The following is a 6,000-nucleotide window of genomic DNA, read 5'->3' as shown; positions in this document are numbered from 1 at the left end:
GTTCAGTTCCTGTGCTGCTCCCAAACGATTGCTCTGTGCCACAAACTGAATGTTATTTACACATATATAACCTGTTATTCACAGCCTATGCAGGTTCTGTTTACTAAAGTAGACTTCATTCAGAGGCGCGCGCCCACCCTTTCTGTGGTAACTGCTGACGGTTAGCTAATGAAGTGTTGACCAACTTAAGTGTTACAGAAAAATAGTTTCACCAATCAAAATGATCCCGATCGGAACTAAATCGCCGCTCCTAAAACACGTTGTGTCGTTTAGACGGTACCTCTATTTGGTTTTGAAAGAACATCTCGAATAACTTGACTTGTCCCTAAATTTCTGACATGAGGACTTTAATTATGCTATTTCCGGCACAACAAATAACATGAAGTGTTTTAACTGTGGCAGATTTGGGCATTTGATCCGCAGTTGTCCTAATAAGGTGGACAATAAATCAAGTGAGGCATCTTTACCGGTTGCGACTGATGAGAGTAACATGCGTCAGGAAAATCAGACTGCGGTGCAGGTTGTGGAAGAGGAAGCACCTAGGCCAAGCTCAGTTAAGACAGCTGCTGTTTTGACTGAGCCTGAAAATATTGAAGAAGGGGAATTGGTAAATAGAGCTGTGGACGAATTGGATATGATTATCACGGGTGATGATATGAATGAAGTTGAGAACGTTTCAAGCGTTGTGGAAGCTGTGGTGAGTGAACTGTTTGCACAGTGGAAAGGTACGATAGCAGAGTTGGATGACAATTTATATAAAACACCTCAGAAACGAAGGCGAGAACAGTGTCCTTTAAATAAGCAAGCTACGAGAGGAGCCGGTGGTGAACCGGGTCAAACAGACACAGAAAGCGAAAGTGATCTCTCAGAATGTAGCGTCAGTTTCATTCTATCGTTAAGCAGCTATTCTAGTAAGAACTATACTGCGCACAAAGTTAAAACTTTTCTTAAAGACACCAAGAATGCGAGAAATATTCGTATTGAGCAGTATTTTCCGGATGAGAGAGAAATAAAGATGTTTTAATAAGCAGGAAGTATTTCGTCTAAGGAAATTTTGTTTGTGGCACTTGCTTTGCTTTTGGCTTTTCTTAGCTATGGGAGAATTAATCATTGCTTCCTGAAATATAAATGGAGCTAGGGAACATCCACAGTATTTTATATTGGAGCCAGTCACACTATGGACTCTGCCACTGGCTTCCAGCATGGGTTGAAATGGAATGTGATTCTTGCACCCAAGTATCTTTGCATGCATTACTATGCTCTTCTTTTCCATTAAAGACATCAAACTACTCCTCTAACCCTATAGTCCTTAATAGTCTTCGAATTTGGTAACAATTTAGAAAACATTTTGGCTTTCAAACAATGTCTAGTCTGTCTCCCATATATAAAAACCCTTCTTTCCTGCCCTCTATCTCAGACCAATCTTTTGTATTATGGTTTAGAAGTGGCATCGTAAGCAATAAAGACCTTTTTTGTGATGATACATTTGTTACATTTTCTTATTTATCAGAAAAAATTTTAGCTTCCCAAAACTCTTTTTTTTTCGACATCTTCAGACACGCAAATTTATACAAAATACATTTTCCCATTTTCCCCTTGCACCTCCCAAACAAGAAATCAATCAGGTTTTAGAGACAAAAGTTTGTAAAGGTGGAGTCACTAAAATTTCTAAAAATAAATTTCATTTATTAGACAGTTAGATTCCTCATCCTTTTATAAAATAAAGCAGAGCTGGGAATCAGATCTCAATCATGTTTTCACAGACGAGGAATGGTCCAAGGCTCTGTCTCATGTACAAACTTCTTCTATTTGTGCTTGTCATTCCCTTATACAATTCAAATTATTGCATAAAGTATATTGGACTAAGGCAAAAATATCTAAAATTCAAGCTCCAGCCACTCTTCTTCATACTTTCTGGCTTTGTCCAGCGCTAAGCACTTTTTGGGCATCAATTTTTAAATCAATTTCTGAATGCTTTCTTTTAGATATTGAGCCATGCCCCCTAGTAGCATTATGTGGACTTAACCCTACAAATGTTTCTTTGTCATCTACACAATGAAATGCACTTGCCTTTTGTTTAATAATTGCTAAAAGGCACATAACACTAAACTGGAAAAATCCTTCTCCACCCAGTTACATACATTGGATGCATGATCTGATGCAGTCTATGCAAATAGAAAAGATTAGATATACAGTTTGCGGTAATACTGAAAAAGTTGACACTATTTGGCAACCCTTCCTCTTACACCTTAAAAAAAAAAAAATAAATAAATAAACATGTATATATGTATGTGAATATGAATGCAAGTATATAGCTGAATTATTTTCCCTGCCCCTGGCATAGTTATGAATGGAGTGTTTTTTTTTTATTTATTTTTAAAAATTTTATTATTATTATTTTTTAAATATATACTATTATTTTATTTTTTACTGTTGTACCCTTTGAGTATTTGTATTTATTTATTCTCTGTACTGGGGTCCGTTCTTCGTACCTCGCTTAAATGATCTAAGATTATTTGGCAGATCCCGGATCTTTTAATCTTGATAACTGATCTCTCGCTAATTTGATTCTTCAAACAAGTTCGCGAATCAGATTAGAATGTCTGGATAAACTGATCTGAGATTGCTGCGTGTGTTGTGAAGGACAGATCTATCGATCCTCGAAATCATGATCAGCAATGCAACGATTGGCTGACGGCAAAGCAGCGTAATGACATCATCTGATTAATATTCAATTATCCATGTGAGCAAAAGTACATCAAATTAGCAGTAAACGGCTTGTTAAATATGACACGCAATAACCTTCCACATTTGTTGTGAGCTGCAGGCTTTACACTTTCATGTGTTAAGAGTATTCATCATGTATTTCAATGCAAATCAATGTATTTAGTTCCACATTTAGAAAATATTTTCTTTATTATAGTAGCCGTTTTTTAATCGTGTAAAGAATAACTGGTTGTTTACAAAAGCCTTTTCATATTGGTAAAGGCATCTGCAACTTTTGTGAAGCATCAAATCACCGGCATATTAACTATCAAAACATGTTTATGACTGCTGAAATGTATTATTGCTTTAAAAAAGTCACATATTGTGCATTTCTATTATACACAATTTGTACTAAAGCGATCTGTAAGCTGAGAAAATATGATATACTTTTCCTTCTATGCTAATGAAGGACTACTGAGACATTCCAAGCATGAAATGGGTCCTCCTGGTGAGGCAGAGCTCCTCACAGCTCCGATACACATCTCTGCCATTTGCTTACAGTAACCATGTGCTCTTCACCATACACAATTCATCTGCTTGTGTTCTACCTTCAGATAACTTTGTCATGTTTGGTGTCATTTGACAGTTTATGACTTCAGTGTTGTAGTGATGAAATCAACAGAGAAATTGATCAATTGTATTTCAATCTACAATATATTTACTATTGCTGAGTCATGACCTAAGGAAGGTATGTTAATGTTCTTCTCCTCCACTTTATCTCCTCAACTTTGTTCTCATGTTCAGCTGGTTTTGGGGGTTGGTTTTCACTCATGTTTGACAATGCTTTGCTCAGGGTATAATAGGGAAAGATAACTGTTGATCTGGGAGAATGGCTTTTACTCTGCATCTCTCGCACAAAAGTGCGTAGCCTCATATGCTAACAAAGGCAGTTTCACTGTCTTTGTTGCTCAGCAGTGCATATGTTACAGCTAATTTCTTTATACAGTATGTTAGTTTGTGTCATTCTAATGTCTGTATATTTAAACATGTAACTTAATAAACAACTTTACCTGCTTTAAGACATTGAGATTCTTTCCCTTTATCAATGATGATAACAACTTTAATGGAGTCAGATTAGTTACAATGGATTCAGATAAATAATGGATTTAAACACGCCATCCTTCAACTGCTTTTTGTTTCCGATTATTGGTTCAGAATAGCAGCGTAAACTTCAAGCCTTACAGATCTAAAAAGTTCATATAAGTTTTCTCTTTGCACCACCAGGTGGCAATCTTTGTACTTTCATTTCGAGGGTGCAGATTGCATACGTTTTATTAATATGTATAACTTAATTAATTTTATTAATGATTATAACTTATATATATATATATATATATATATATATATATATATATATATATATATATATATATATATATATATATATATATATATATATATATATATATATATATATAGTTAAAAAATATGTACCATTTTCTCAAGTGTATATAACTACTACTGTAAGAAAATATCAGGATTCGGAACATACTTTCTGTATTATCTTTGCTTGAACTAAGCCGATCTAATCCTGTTTATATGAATTGAACCTGCTAATAGAATACAACTGTTGCTATGACAACAACTCTCGGATCAGCTTTGAAGAACGAAACGATCCTGGATCGTGTCAAATCGTCAATATCCAAATCCAGCTAACTGAGTAATCCACTTACGAAGAACGGACCCCTGTTGTTGTTGTTTTTTGTTGTTGTTGTTTTTCCTTAATGCATGGATATGTAATTATATTGTTTTATTCAGAGAGAAAGAAAACGTGAGCAAAATTGTATCCTACCACCACATTGGAGCAGTTGTTGTCTAATGATTCGGTGTATCTGATGCTGTGGCTCTCTGTCTAATATATTTTAATAAAAAACAGAGTTAAACTAAATGGAGCTAGGGAGGAAAAAATGTTTTTATCTTTTTGAAATGCTTAAGGAGAAAAAAAGTGATATATCTTATTTGTACAAGAAACCCACAGTGATGTACTGAATGCATGTGATTGGGCCAGAGAATATGATGGACTACCCATACTAAGTCATTTAAGCTTTGATAATGGTGGTGTTGCTTTTTTATTTTCTAAGAATTTTACTCCTTGCTCTTATCTAGTGGAAGAAATTATAAATGGTAGGTTAATAAAAATAAGAACTCAATTTAACAAATTTGTTTTTGTTTTTATTTCTGTATATGTTAGCACCAGAGCTATAGAAAGAATGTGTTTTTTTAATTAGTTAAAAAATTGTTAGTTGTTAGTTCAACTTAATTTATTAATTTAATTAAATTTAATTTGTTTAAAGAATGTGTTATTTTTCCTGTTGGCTTCTCCGATCATAGCTTAGTAAATGTTCTGTTACTATGGATCATTTTAGGCCAAAGAGTGCTTACTGGCACTGAAATACTCATTTACTAAGTGACTGTACATTTCAAGATATTTTTAAGAAGTTTTGGAGTAATTTTAGGTTTACAAAAATCATCTTTTTGCTCCATACAACAGTGGTGGGATTTTGCAAAAACACAAGTCAAACAGTTGTGCCAGCAATACACCATTAATGTTACAAAGGACAGGAAAAGTACAATTCAAGTACTAGAGAATGAAATAAAAGCCATGCAAGAAAAAGCAGATGCTTCGGGAGATTTAGTTTTAAAGAAAAAAAAAATTCTCTAAACAGTTTACTTGCAGTCAGGTCAAAATTTCAGAATATTGAGTCGATGAAAGCACCATCAAAATTTTTCTTTAATCTAGAAAGAAAGAATGGGGAAAAAGGTTTATATACAACCTGCTCTCTGAGATGGGAATTTTGCTATCAGACTCTTCTGAAATAAGAAAAAGGGCAGTTAATTTTTATCAAGAACTTCATAAGAGTGAGATCATTTCTGATAAATCGGATGCAAGTGTTTTTTTGAACAATTTGCCCCAAGTTCCTCAAGATTTAAATGTTGAGTTAAAGAAGCCTGTTACACTAGAAGAATCACAAAAAGCACTTCAGAGCATGGAATGTAAAAAAGTCCCTGGTATTGATGGCTTGCTGACTTTCTGGAAAGAAATCGGTTTGGAATTATTCCAAGTTATAAATGAAAGTTTGACATATGGACAATTACCTTTAAGTTATAGAAGGGCAGTGCTTTATTACCCAAGAAAGGTGATCTTAATGACATTAAAAAGTGGAGGCCTGTTAGCCTGTTATGTACAGACTATAAACTACTCTCTATAGTTTTAGCTAACAGGCTGAGTGATGT

General features: G+C 34.4%; 1 protein-coding gene and 1 long non-coding RNA gene across 2 annotated transcripts in view; one reads left to right on the top strand and one right to left on the bottom strand.

Moving 5' to 3' along the window:
• si:dkey-225f23.4 overlaps positions 1–6,000 on the top strand; it is a 29,256-nt gene that overhangs the window by 819 nt on the left and 22,437 nt on the right. The gene's annotated exons all lie outside the window — the stretch shown is intronic.
• Positions 1–6,000, bottom strand: part of elovl1a (ELOVL fatty acid elongase 1a) — a 51,662-nt gene that overhangs the window by 34,613 nt on the left and 11,049 nt on the right.

The sequence above is a fragment of the Danio rerio genome, chromosome 2 (genome assembly GCF_052040795.2).
Source record: "Danio rerio strain M-AB ecotype USA chromosome 2, GRCz13ab, whole genome shotgun sequence".
NCBI lineage: Eukaryota > Metazoa > Chordata > Actinopteri > Cypriniformes > Danionidae > Danio > Danio rerio.
This window is presented reverse-complemented; position numbering and strand designations above follow the sequence as displayed.